Source organism: Cyanistes caeruleus, chromosome 6, assembly GCF_971803275.1.
Source record: "Cyanistes caeruleus chromosome 6, bCyaCae1.hap1.1, whole genome shotgun sequence".
In the NCBI taxonomy this organism is placed as follows: domain Eukaryota; kingdom Metazoa; phylum Chordata; class Aves; order Passeriformes; family Paridae; genus Cyanistes; species Cyanistes caeruleus.
Genome location: NC_141706.1, coordinates 41,694,734 through 41,707,742, shown reverse-complemented (window position 1 = coordinate 41,707,742; position 13,009 = coordinate 41,694,734). Strand labels below are relative to the sequence as shown.

Below are 13,009 nucleotides of genomic sequence, written 5' to 3'. Positions count from 1 at the left end.
CATAAATTGATACTGAAAAGAAATTAAGAGATTTATCTGAATCCCCTACTTGCTTGCTTTTCAACATCTTGAGTTTAGTGAAAAACTTATAAATTATGAGGAAGAAAAGAAAACAGATGTTTTTGATTCCAAACCTGTGCTTTGTAATATTCCTAAAACCTGACACAAATAGTCATATTCAAACCTACGTATAGGTAGCTTTTTCTCTTTGTCTTGCTGAAAGCAGGACTGAAAATTTATCTAAATTCTGCTAATTATTTTTCATAGAATCATAGTCTATCCTGTGGAAATGGACCTACAAGGATCATCTAGTCCAACTCCTATCCCTGCACAGCCCCAAGACCATGTTCCTGAGAGCACTGCTCAAACTCTTCTTGAGCTCTGCCAGGCTGGTGCTGTGACCACTGCCCTGGGGAGCCTCTTCCTGTGCCCAGACACCCTCTGGGGAAAGAACCTTTTTCTAATATCCAACCTAAGCCTTCCCTGACAAAACTTCAGGCCATTCCCTTGGGTCCTGTCCCTGTCACCCCAGAGCAGATATCACTGCCCCTTCTCTGCCCCTCACAGGGAGCTGGAACTGCAGTGAGGTCTCCCCTCAGCCTCCTCCAGGCTGAACCGACCAAGGGACCTCAGCTGCTCCTCCTAAGGCTTCTCCTCAGACACTTGACCATCTCTGCTGCCCTCCTTTGGACACTTTCTAACAGCTGTGTATCCTTTTTATTTTGCAGCACCCAAAACTTCCCCCAGCACTGGAGGTGAGGCTGCCCCAGCTCAGAGCAGAGGGGACAATCATCTCCCTTGCCTGGTGGTGATGCTGTGCCTGATGTCCACCAGGACAGGGTTGGCCCTCCTGGCTGCCAGGGCACTGCTGGCTCAGATTAATTTTTGGTAATGTATTGTTGAAAATACAATTATTTTGCAGACTAAATTCATGTTCTTTAAATCAACTATTGCTTCAGGGCTATAGGATTAAATATACAAAGTACAATTTCTTTCATACAATGTAGCAAAGACTAATAGTTTGTGGTATCTTTTCACATCTAAACAATTAAGTTTTTTTGTAAAACTGTGTTGAATAAAGGTCACACACTGACAAATTAAATTGAACACACCAAACTAGCTTAATTTTGTAAAGTTTACAAAGATTATTTTTAAACCATATGTAGGCTTGGAGTCAGCTATATTGTGCATCTGATGGTATAGTCATCTCTTGGAAAAATCATTATCCAATCAATTACAGAATTATACTCTATGGATTTGATGTGTTTGTTTTACGCATTCATAGCTGTTATCAAGAATTTTAATGGCTTACTAACCCCCACTTGTGAATAAAGCTTTATCTTTTGTAAAGCTGGAAGGATGTGGCAGAATAGAAGCAATAAGTTTTTACACCTCCTCTTGTCAGTCTGAATGATTCACTAGTCATGGTAGGCTCTATGCTCTATATCAATACAATTAAATAATCAGTACCTGTAAGTTAAATCACTTCTCACACCCACAAGTAAAAATATGACAATAAAGCTATTCCCACTATAGTTTTTTCTCTTTTCATTGAAAGTACTTGCATATAGTTTAGAGACTAGCACTAAAAGACATAAAAAGATACCTAAAACTTCTTCTCTGTAGCTAATAAACTAAACAGAAGAAAAGATACATTTCTGTAGAAGTGCAGTATGTAATTTTTACAAGGAAATGACACTGAGAGATGGTAAAGTATCTTTTGTTTATTTAATTGTAGGCCCTGTAAATGTCATTAGGATTCTAGACAAGTGGTATTTTTGACTTGAGAATCAACTGTGTGATGCAGTAGTTATAAAATGAACAGATTTTTTTAAAAAGTGAAGTATTGGCTTAAAACTTAAACTAATTCAGTAGGAAGAAGGTGGTTATTTTTTCTATGAGTTGCCTGGCTAAGTCTTCCAACAGCCTGGATTGAGTCTTGACAACTCAAAAGTTCTGCTGAATCCATGTAAAACCTGTGGTCCTTATATTAGATTTCCTTTAAAGTTTTTTGTGAAAAAGTGAAAGTTTTTAAATCTAAAATTAAGTTGTTACCAATGTGATTGCTATACAGTAAAAAATAACTATGATTAATGAGAGTTAATGTCTTTGAACTTGTGACTTTCTTAATCTACTCTCAGCTATATATTCAGGTGCCATGAGAAGTCCAGCTTGCTGTCTTTTTAATTTTCTTTTAACAGTGCTTTAAAGAAATAGTGACAAAACAATAAGGTTAATCTCTATGGGTTTATGCTCTAAAAAGATTCATGCTCTAGAGGTAGCTCTAGCTCTCCAGTCTTGGGCTGTCTACAGGTAAAACATAACTCTTACCTTTGGTTGTGTTTGAGTAATGAGTCCCTAAATAATGTAGTTGAGCCCTTTTGGCACATCAGCACTGGCTTATGAAATAAAGCATTTCAGGAAAATTCTTACATATAAAATTTAGATATTCAATCTAGACAGATAGTACAACTCAGCATTAGTATTTTGAAGCTGCATGTGACATTCAACATACACAAAAGGTGATTATATATATTATACATTGCTTTTTGGTAACTTTTATTGTCATTGTAATGGAAGGATAGTGAAAACTTTGAAGTGATGCAACCAGCCATAAGTGAGCAAAGGCTAGAAGAGGAAGAATTTCAAGATATCTTTTTGTAGTAACTAAATTCCATTTAGTCTTGTAAACTCTTACAAGCTATAACCCCATCACCCCAGAACATTTTTAGTATAAGAAAAAATTGAAAGTCTTCTTTAGAGAAAAAATTAAATTTTGTCTTTTCAGACATTCTATCCCTTTGCCAGGTTTAGATTGAGAATAAATGGCTAATTAAAAGGCAGATGAGTTTCTGTCTCATTTTGCAGTCTCTTGAGCAGGGAAAATACTATATGAAGAAGTTACAGAGCAGAGCAACAAATTTTGAAGAATATATCTTGACAGACTAATTTTGTTGACTTGCAGTGAAATGGACTGCAGACTTCAAGTACTGAAATCTGAAAATAAATGTATTTTGGCACTTACCTATGAAACTCAAGAAAGTTACCTTTATTTTATAGTATAATGCAATGCCATCTTAGAATGCACAGTATGTCTTGACTATGATAGAGTCATAGGAAGAGTGGTGGAAAAATTGGGGGTTTTTGGGACAGACAGCTCTGTTAGTATTGATACATTATAGGATGTACTCGCTTTTAGGAAGCTTTTATTTTTGGATGGACATGTAGAACAAAAGCAGAATTTTGTGCTGATATTAAAACTGGTGCTTTTATTATAGAGTTCACAGCTAATCTTAAAATGAATATGGCAGAGTTAACATATCTGATAGATTACCTCTGGAGGATGTCTGCAGAGCAGCCAGATAGTGCAGGATAGGTTACACCAGGAGTGCAAAGAGCCCCTACTGCCCTGCTCCCTCATGTTTTCTGAAGAAGCACAGTTCTGTGTCTTTTAGCAAAATACAGGAATCAACCAGCCTCCATCCAAGATGCTTTCTGAGACTCTTCTAGGGACCGAGCCATTCACATGTATGCCATAGGTCTTCAACATGCCCTGAGTCCATCCTAAGCCCTTCAGGCCCTGTGCAATACCATGCAAATGTAAGTATGCTGAAGTAGCCTTTGTTCCTCTATAAATGGATGTATGGTATTGTTCTGTAGTAGAATTCAGTGCAGGCATGATACAAGGGATCAGAGAAGAGGAGAATGCTAAGAATTTTTGTTCTATCCCAAAAATTACCTGGTGGTATTTCAGAGATATCTCAGCTGAGTTTATCAGCCGTGCTTCCCGACTGGCACAGAGGTTCAGATGTGCTTCATGTCATCTGCTGTGACTGATCATACAAATTGGGATAAAATGTCTTGTGGTCAGCAAACTCATGACAAAGTGAGGGATGGCCTGGAGTGTCACAGAGAAGGCTGATGTCTGATGACTTTTTTTGTTGGTTCTTTCTTTTGGTGTGTGTGTGCGTGTAGAAAAGTGCTTTTTCCAAAATTGATACTGATGGTAGGCTACCCTTTGACACCCCCTGAGAGAAGTGAGGAAAAAGAAATCTGCCCAGTTTGTCAGCTATTACCTTGCAAAATGGCTTAACAAATACACATTGTACTTGAAATATGTTCAGTTTACCATGACTAATAAAGTCTATGTGGTTGGGTTTGCTATAGATATGAGAGATTGTTAAAACAGATTATGTGGAAATGCTGGCAAAATGTGCTGGAGCAGAGGCTCCAGAGGGCTGGGGCAGGTGGCAAGGCTGTGACAGCTATATGGGGAGCTATTCAGGCTATGCATAGACAAGGGTGGCAGGCCTGCCTGCAGGCCTTAGCATACATTCTTCTTTGGTTTGTGACAATACTGAGTTCCCCCCAGCAGGTATGTTACAGCTATGTCAGCATGGCTGGTCCAGGGCACCATGGGTTCGAAATATATGGAAGATAATGGACTGTAATTGGTGAATTTTGTGAGTTCTGGGTAAATGGCAGTGAGTATCTGTTTTCTTTACATAGGTAGATGCCTGTAATGTCCCATTTCCCAGAGTGGCTTGAATTGAATTTTGGTCTTGGGGCAGTTTTTTGGACATTGTTCATGTTTTTTCCAGATTTAGCATAAGTAGCATTTACATCAGAATGTGACTCATATCAATAATTATATCCTTACTCACACAGCTTAGTGAATACTCTGCTTATAATATTTAAGTCAACCATTTCCTTTCTGAGACAGAAAGGGTACTTTGAAGAGTTATGCCATATGAATTCTGATTCTGTTTTGTAGGTATCTGAAGTAATTCCTCCACTTTATTTATATATCAGGTATTTTTCCCAATGATTGTCAAACTCGAGGAATGTCCTTATATGTTTGAGACATATTTTGTATGTATCTCTTTGTCTTTTTATTTAACTGAACTGTTTACTCAACACTTAATATAAATAGAAGGATACAAATGAAGTTTAGCTGGAATGCTGATTGATGAGTTTTCCAAGAGAAAGACATCAATGGCATTTTATGTTTTTAAGATGCACAACACTGGTGATATTTATGAACACATGGTAGGTGTGCATAAGTCAGTATGATTTTTATTGAAGTGATTTTATTGAAGAGCTTGAGGTGGGTTGTCATGGTGATTAAAAGCTTCAAAATGCTATTTATTGGTATTAGTTTGCGGGGCATAGGGGCATATTCATTCTGCTATTCTGAAACTTTTGATGCAAAAAGAGCTACATTTCTGCCCGTATTGCAAGGAATAAGAAGGGATACTTATCTAGCAGGATATTTACTAATTTATTTACTAATTTACTAATTTATTTACTTTATTTACTAACAAAGAGACAATGAACACATTAGACTTAAAGAAAATATACTGTTTTCTATTTTCAATCAACATAACAGTTTTTTGTTTTGAAGCCATTTAGAAGATTTTCTTTTAACTGTGTAGTGTTTCAGCCTATTTATAAGGTAGCAGAAAATTGTCAACTTCTTCAAACCTCTGTACTCTCCATCAAGAAAAAAAACAGTTCTGGTAACTGGTAAATGAAAGTATTTTCTTCAGATGGAAATGTTACAGAAATTAAAAGCATCAAATATGTTTTTCTGGTACTTGTCTTTACAATAATATATACTCTATATGAAAAGCTAGAAAATTTATGGTGCTTTTTCCTAAGTAATTAGGAAAAAGACACTTGTAGACCAGTTAACCTTGTTAAAAGCAATGCTGTTTTCTGCATGAGGTCACTGATGTGTTGCCATTAGTATGGTCGGTTTTTCAACAATTAAATCAATGAAAATGCTGCAACAAATGCTGCATACATACACAATATCACACACACTCCGAATGAGTAATACAGTTTTCATAACAGACTTGAAGTGATGATTATTAACTAGAATTATATATATTTATATTTAAACTGACACTACAGAATTCTTTTGAGTCTTGACAGATCTGTGGAATATTTAAATGGAGTAATTGTAGTTACCAGACCTCCTGGGATTAACCTGCTGGAAAGAAAGTGACATTTTGCAAAGAGAAAAATGAATTTATAATGTGAAAAAAAAGCTAAAAATGAGGTTATGGTGTGCCTGTTTATAACCATTCAGGAGGAAAATATGTTTATATGGAGTCACTAGTACACTGTAGTGATATACTTCACTTATAATTAATTACAGAGGGATTTTGCATGTATCTTATTGGGTTCTGTGTTTCCTAAAATAGAATAATCTATGCTGAAAGTAAACTTATCAGATATTTTATTTTTGGTGCATTCATGTTTAGGAGTTGATGCTCTGCTACTTGTGTTTTCACCATGAGTAACTTGACTAAATTCAACATACTCTGTGGTAATAAAGAAAAAAGCCATTCAAAAGTGAAAAATACCAACCTCTCCTTCTGTGCCACAAACTACTTTGGATAAACCACACCCTTTCACTTATAATTGTCAGGCATACTCAGATTTTCAATTAGAATAGTTTTTTTGGTGGTAAACACTGCCTGCTGAGCTTTCCTTAACTGAATAGAATCACCACATAGGTGGTTGGAAGAGAAGTTTTGAGGTCATTGGCTCCACTCAAAGCAGGATCAACTTAACTAGGTTATTCAGTGCCTTGCCTGATTGAGTTTTGGGTGGTGGTGATGCCACAACTTCTCTGGGAAGCCTGTTCCACTGTTTGACCATGATGAAAGCATTTTTCCGGCAATCCAGCTGAAATTTCCCATGCTGCAATTCATGCTACCAATGCTGTTATTGTGCCCCATAGAAGGGCTCAATTCTTCCAGACCATCCTAGAAGCAGTCAAAGACAGCAGGAAGATCATTGAGATATCACCTTTGCTTATTCTTTGTAGGACTGAACGAACCCACCTCTTTCAGCCACTTTTTGTAGTGTGTGGCCTGGTGGCTGGCTGGTACACACCACCAGTGCCCATGGAGATGGCTGGTTGTTGAGAGCATAACTAGGAAAATTCAGGATTAAGTGGAAGGAAGTGGTTTCAGAAGAAGGAAGTGAATCAGACATTAACTATTCCTTTAGGAACTTGTGGAGACCTTAATATCAAAGGTATGTCTAATGCAACAAATAATGCCATCCATGAGCTGGCAAGGAAAAGTAAGCCATAAGAACCTATGAAACTGAAATTCAAAGCAAAGATGGCATTTAACCAATATTCTACCTATGTACTCTGATATTGCCTACAGCACAAATAAAAGTGGGGCATGGTGGGTGACAACTATGTCTTCCTACATTATAGAATTTTCATTTAATCATGATTTTTACATTATCTATAATAAATACAATATTAAAAACTTAATTAAACATATTTATCACATTTTCTCACCATCCTTCTATCCGTCAGGACATGAGGAGTAATTTTCTTTTCCTAAATGCTCCAGACTAATAAATTGATAATGTATGACCAAGATGAGGTGAAATACACATGACCTTCCTTCTCTGTTACATGCCATTTAGCAGCTAAAACCTGAAGTTCCTACCATTGCTTTTCCTGTAACTATGGTTATTAGTTAATTTCAACTGCTATTACTAGGGAAAAAAAATGCTGCCACTAGTCTCTTTTTAGCAGCAAAAATGTCTTCTTTTCTTTTTTTTCCACAGTAGAATCATTCAGCCTTTGCTGAAATTCAGCTACACTGAAAGCTAATGTCCAGAAATAGTACCTGCTGCTATGCTCTTTGGTGTCTTTCTCTCCTTGACCAGGCAGCAAAAGAGGATTTTAAAAAAATACATCTACACTAATAATTGCTATAATGAACCATGAAACTTGTTAAATAAATAAAAGTGTTTCTTTGCAAGACATTTGACCAATATGATCAGTATTTCTTGAAAGTAACAACATGCAGTTCCAATTACTGGATGACTACCCCTTCCTTGAGAATTAACCATGGTAAAAGAGGAGTAAATAAAGGGGAAAAAAAAACCCCACAAGCATGCAAAATTCCCTTTAAAATATTTTACTCTGTTGTCACACTATCTTGTGTCTTCATCAGAGCAGTGTCACCATCTTGTAGTTGTGCATTAAGCTAAGTGTATAATGGATAGTTCATTCCCTTTCTTAGCTTTTCCTTAGGGGGAGAATTAAATGTGTGCTCCTACATCCTGTTTTGGTGCAGTTTTATTTTTTAATTTTTTAGAAGATTTTTGCAGAAGGTGCCTGAATTGCAGAAAGTTGTCAGAGTGAAGGGCTCGGGGGACAGAAAATTACAGAGCAGAACATTATTATGTATCCTAGTAACTATTCTTTTAATCCTGTCTCAGCCTATACAACCACAGAGGTGCAGAAGGAGGAATAAAGGCCTATAAGCCTTATTTCTCACATCTGAATGTCATTCTGCAAAGCAAGACAAGCATTGAAAGGCTGAACTTCTGTGAGCTCTGCTGGACAGAGGCATCTTCTCGGTGTGTGGAGGAAGGTAGGTAGTGTCATTCCACCCACAAGCTGCTCTAGTGGTTTTTCTTTTTAGGAGCTACACACAGCAGGGAAAAACCATTTTGGGAAGTGTTCTGGACATAAGCCTTTGCTATACAAGGGATATGTACTACCTACCAAACAAGAGGTCATAAGTGTGTTTCTGAGTTCCTCTTGTTTGAGGCCACTTTGCACAGATATTAATTCTTCATTTGAGAAGAGAAGCTGGACAGATATGGAAGTCAAAGGGTTGAAGGCTGTATAGAGTTCTGCAAAATTTCTGCATGCCTAGCACCCATATAGCAGAGAATTTTAAACAAGATTTCCGTCTTGTTCTGTATTTTTTCTTTTGGATTGTCACTGTGAAGGAAAGGGAACACTATAGCAAAACTAAGTAGAATCTTTAGATAAAACTTGAAAAATGTCTCCTTTTCCCCACCTTATTCTTTCTTGTTTTGCTGAATATTGAGTGAATAAAAATACAAGTGAGAGAGGGAAATGTTTCCCTAATATGAAAGAGAGAATTACAAAATGAGCATTCAACTTGAAGAGAATGTCAGGGAACAACAGTACCTTATACTGCACTCTGAAAAATTGTAAAAAGTACAAAGGTTCATAACATATTGTAAAGAAAATTCTTTAGAACTTGCTCTGTTATCTTGGAGGTAACAGACACACCATATGCTGTGTCTGGCAGTTGCTATGGCAACTACTTTTAAAATTTAAGCATGGGGAAGCTATTGCCTAAAATCTCCACAACTTGGGGCCAAATCTTGCTTGATGCTGAGCACCAAGGGAGAGTAAAAAAAAAAATAGAAAGGAAATACTAAAATATCTTTCTACTTAGCTACTGAAATTTTATCTTAAAATCAATACTAAACGAGATTTTGAGTCATGGACTCCCGAGGATATTTGCAAAGAGAAGAATGGGATGAGTGCAATACCTTAAATTTAATATCATATAAACTGTTTGCAATAAAAATTAGGAAAAACCTATTCATTCATTGAGGCATTTTACATAAAAATGATGATATTTGTATGAAAGTAATCTGTCACTGTTTTATGTATTTGAGAATTTTTAGAAGTCAAAGATTAGTAAATTTTTGAAGGAAATAGATGGGAAGGTAGCAGATCTTCATAAAATGTTAATGCTTATTAAAACATAGAAAATGCAGATTTATTTCCTTGGAAAAATAGTTTTAAACTTTGAATAATGCTTGGACTATCACACCAGCAGTCTGCATAATGCACTTCTAATGCAAAAGATGCTTAAAATTTAGAATAAGGAATTATATTGCTTTTTCCTCTGAAAAAGCAATATAAATAAAATTAAGACTATATTGTTGTTCTTCACCTAAAAAGATCTGTTAGACCATGGTACAATGCATGTGGTTATAAGCAAGATCAGCACTTCAGTAGCCAAATTTCTGTGATTAAACTGTAGCACAAATTCTATCTTGCCCACATATATTCTAGAAGATGTCCTTGAGAGTTTGCAGAGGGACATAATTCAACGAGGAAATAACAGTGGTGTATTGTGGCTCTTTACAAAACCATACAAATTGAACCTGTGGCTTGGAGTCATTCAGTAATGGTCAGGCCCAATGTCACTGAAATTGGTGTTCTCTCTCTAGATGTTCCCAGACTGTGTTTGAAGCACTGTCTGTTCGGCGTACCTTATATTAATAATTTTTGCATTAATCATTACCAAGAATATCTGGTGTTTTCAGCATACATCAGTGTAACACTGGCTTTCTAAAAGTAATTTTTAAAAATTGCATTAAAAATTCTTAGATTGCATGAGATCACAGAATCCCAGAATATGCCGAGTTTGAAGGGTCCTACAAGGATCATCAAATCCAACTCTTATTCCTTGCACAGGACAGCCCCAAGAGTCACACCTTGTGCCTGACGGCATTGTCTGAACACTTCTTGAGCTCTGCCAGGCTGGTGCTGTGACCACTGCCCTGGGGAGCTGTTCCAGTGCCCAACCACCCTCTGGGAGAAAAACCTTTTCCTGATATCCCACCCAAACCTTCCCTGACTCAGGTTCGGGCCATTCTTTTGGGTCCTGTCCCTGTCACCACAGAGAAGAGATCAGTGCCTGCCCCTCCTCTGCCCCTCACAGGGAGCTGGAACTGCAGTGAGGTCTCACCTCAGTCTCCTCCAGGCTGAACCGACCAAGGGAGCTCAGCCACTCCTCCTAAGGCTTCTCCTCCAGGCCCTTCACCACCTTTATAGCCCCACTTTGGACACTGTCTAACAGCTTAATGTCTTTTTTATATTGTGGCACCCAAAACTGCCCTAAGGATTCAAGGTGAGGCTACCCCAGCTCAGAGCAGAGGGGACAATCCCCTCCCTTGCCCGGCTGGCCATGCTGTGCCTGATGCACCCCAGGACAGGGTTGGCCCTCCTGGCTGCCAGGGCACTGCTGGCTCAGATTGAACTGGCCATTGACCAGGACCCTCCAGATCTCTTTCCATGGCGTTGCTCTCCAGCATTTCATTCCCCAGTCTGTTTGTACACCCAGGATTACCCTGTCCCAGGTGAAAAATCCAGCACTTTCTCTTGCTGAACTTCATGTGATTGGTGACTGCCCATCCCTGTCATTTGTTGAGGTCTCTCTGCACGGCCTCCCTGCCTTCAGGGGAGTTCAACAGCCCCTCCCAGTTTTGTATTAGTGGCAGACTTTGTATCCCGTCCAGTCCTGCATCCAAGTCACTTATGAAGATGCTGAAGAGCACAGGGCTGAGGATGAAGCCCTGCAGAACCCCACTAGTGACAGGTCCCCAGTCTGATGTCACTCCATTCACCATCACACTTTGTGCCTGACTTGTGAGCCAGTTGCTCACCCATCCCATGATGTGTTTTTCTAGCTGTGAGCTGTATATTTTGTCCAGAAGTATCTTGTATCGACAGTATAGAAGGCTTTACTGAAAGGATCCAAAATGATTACTTCAACTGACTTTCCCCAATCAACTATGTGTGTCACCTTGTCATAAAAGGAAATCAGGTTTGATGAACATGACCTTCTTCTTATGAAGCTGTACTGGCTGTGACCAGTGACTGTTTTGTCTTTCAAGTGTTTTTCAATGGCTACAGAATAATTTTTCCATAACTTTACCAGACACTGAAGTGAGACTGACAAGCCTGAAGTTTCTGGGCTCCTCCTTTTTGCCCTTCTTGAAAATTGGGGTAACATTTGCCAGCTTCCAGTCAGCTGGGACCTCTCCAAGACCTCTCCAAAATTGAGATAGGTTTGTTGATCGAGATCCAACATCTTGCAATATTGCAGGATTCTTGCAAGAAAGTATTATTCATCTCAAATGTCCTTTTCTCATGCTGTTATTTCTCACTGGGTTGAGTCTCTAAGTTCTCCCTCCAAAATAATGAATTCTGTGAGCTGTAGTTGTCATAAGCTGCTATGAAATTATCACTGCTATTATTGACAAGAGAAAGAGTTAAACACTGGTTTAGGCAGTAGTCTACTCAGGGCTCTTGAAGTTAATTATTTACATTGTAAAGAAAAATACGTGTTTTAAATGCACTCTGTTCTGCTACAAGGATCATTATTCTATCTTTCTTGCTTTCCTGCTGCTCATTAATCAATGCCCCTTAATTTAACTTCTTGGAACATTTTTTGATGGACAGCAGCAGTGGAAAAAATTGGTGACCATCTCCTCTGTTCCCTGTCCACTCACATTAGAGCCTGAAAATCATTGCCATGTCTGAGAGAAAGACTTGCTGACTGGTTGTTCCAGTTCCTGGCCTTTGGCTCTATCCTGGTACTGTCTGTCCTTCTAGAAATGTCTAATATTTGCTTGGCAGACCATTTCTGAAGGGGATGTGCATAATTTTGCCAGAGATTTGACAATTCTTCATGTCACATTAAGATACTTGCTTGCAAAAACTGACTTGTTGCTGAATAGACACTAAGGAACTGATGTTCACAGTATAGCTGATAGCTGGTGGAAATGAAATAATCTGTATTGACACATTTGGAAGTTTCACATCTTTTTCCACTTAACATGCTAACGTGATAATTGCTAGACTGATGATTTTTCCAGTGACACGCTTCCTTTTGTCAATATTTAGACCTGTGTATAGAAAACTTATCTATCACACCTGGCTAATTTTCACTTAATTTAAAAATAAATGAAACATATTTAGTTTGCAGGGTTAGCAGAACAAAATGAGGTTTTATAAACATTTTACTTGAAATATGATTTGAAGGATAGATAAAGAAAGGAAAAGATAATGGCAAATGTATATAAAATCTGGGTCAAATGAAAGTATATTCCAGGAAATTCTTTTAATGCTTAAATAAAACTAATTGAACATTTATGTTGAAGCTTCATTCTGCTTCCCAATTACTGCAAGTGAAACCTAAACATAATGCCAAATAAAAATAGCAACAAATATCCAATAAAATCACTTCGATATCTGTCCAGGAGATGTGAATTTGTAGCCAAAGTGATTCTATGTTTCATTGTACATTTGTTAATAGGGTTTAAATAATGAATCCAAACAATTAACTAATCTAGGCTCCTATCATAGCATTTTTTTGCTGTGTAAGACATGACTTTTTCTATTAGT

The 13,009-nt window shown here is 37.7% G+C and overlaps 1 long non-coding RNA gene across 1 annotated transcript in view; it reads left to right on the top strand.

The window, feature by feature from the left end:
• The window catches only part of LOC111930057 (uncharacterized), a 43,987-nt gene that overhangs the window by 10,989 nt on the left and 19,989 nt on the right, over positions 1-13,009 (top strand). Inside the window, exons 2-3 of the long non-coding RNA XR_015288527.1 lie at positions 729-888; positions 8,263-8,417. This is a non-coding gene — a long non-coding RNA (uncharacterized LOC111930057). The remainder of the gene's footprint in view (positions 1-728; positions 889-8,262; positions 8,418-13,009) is intronic.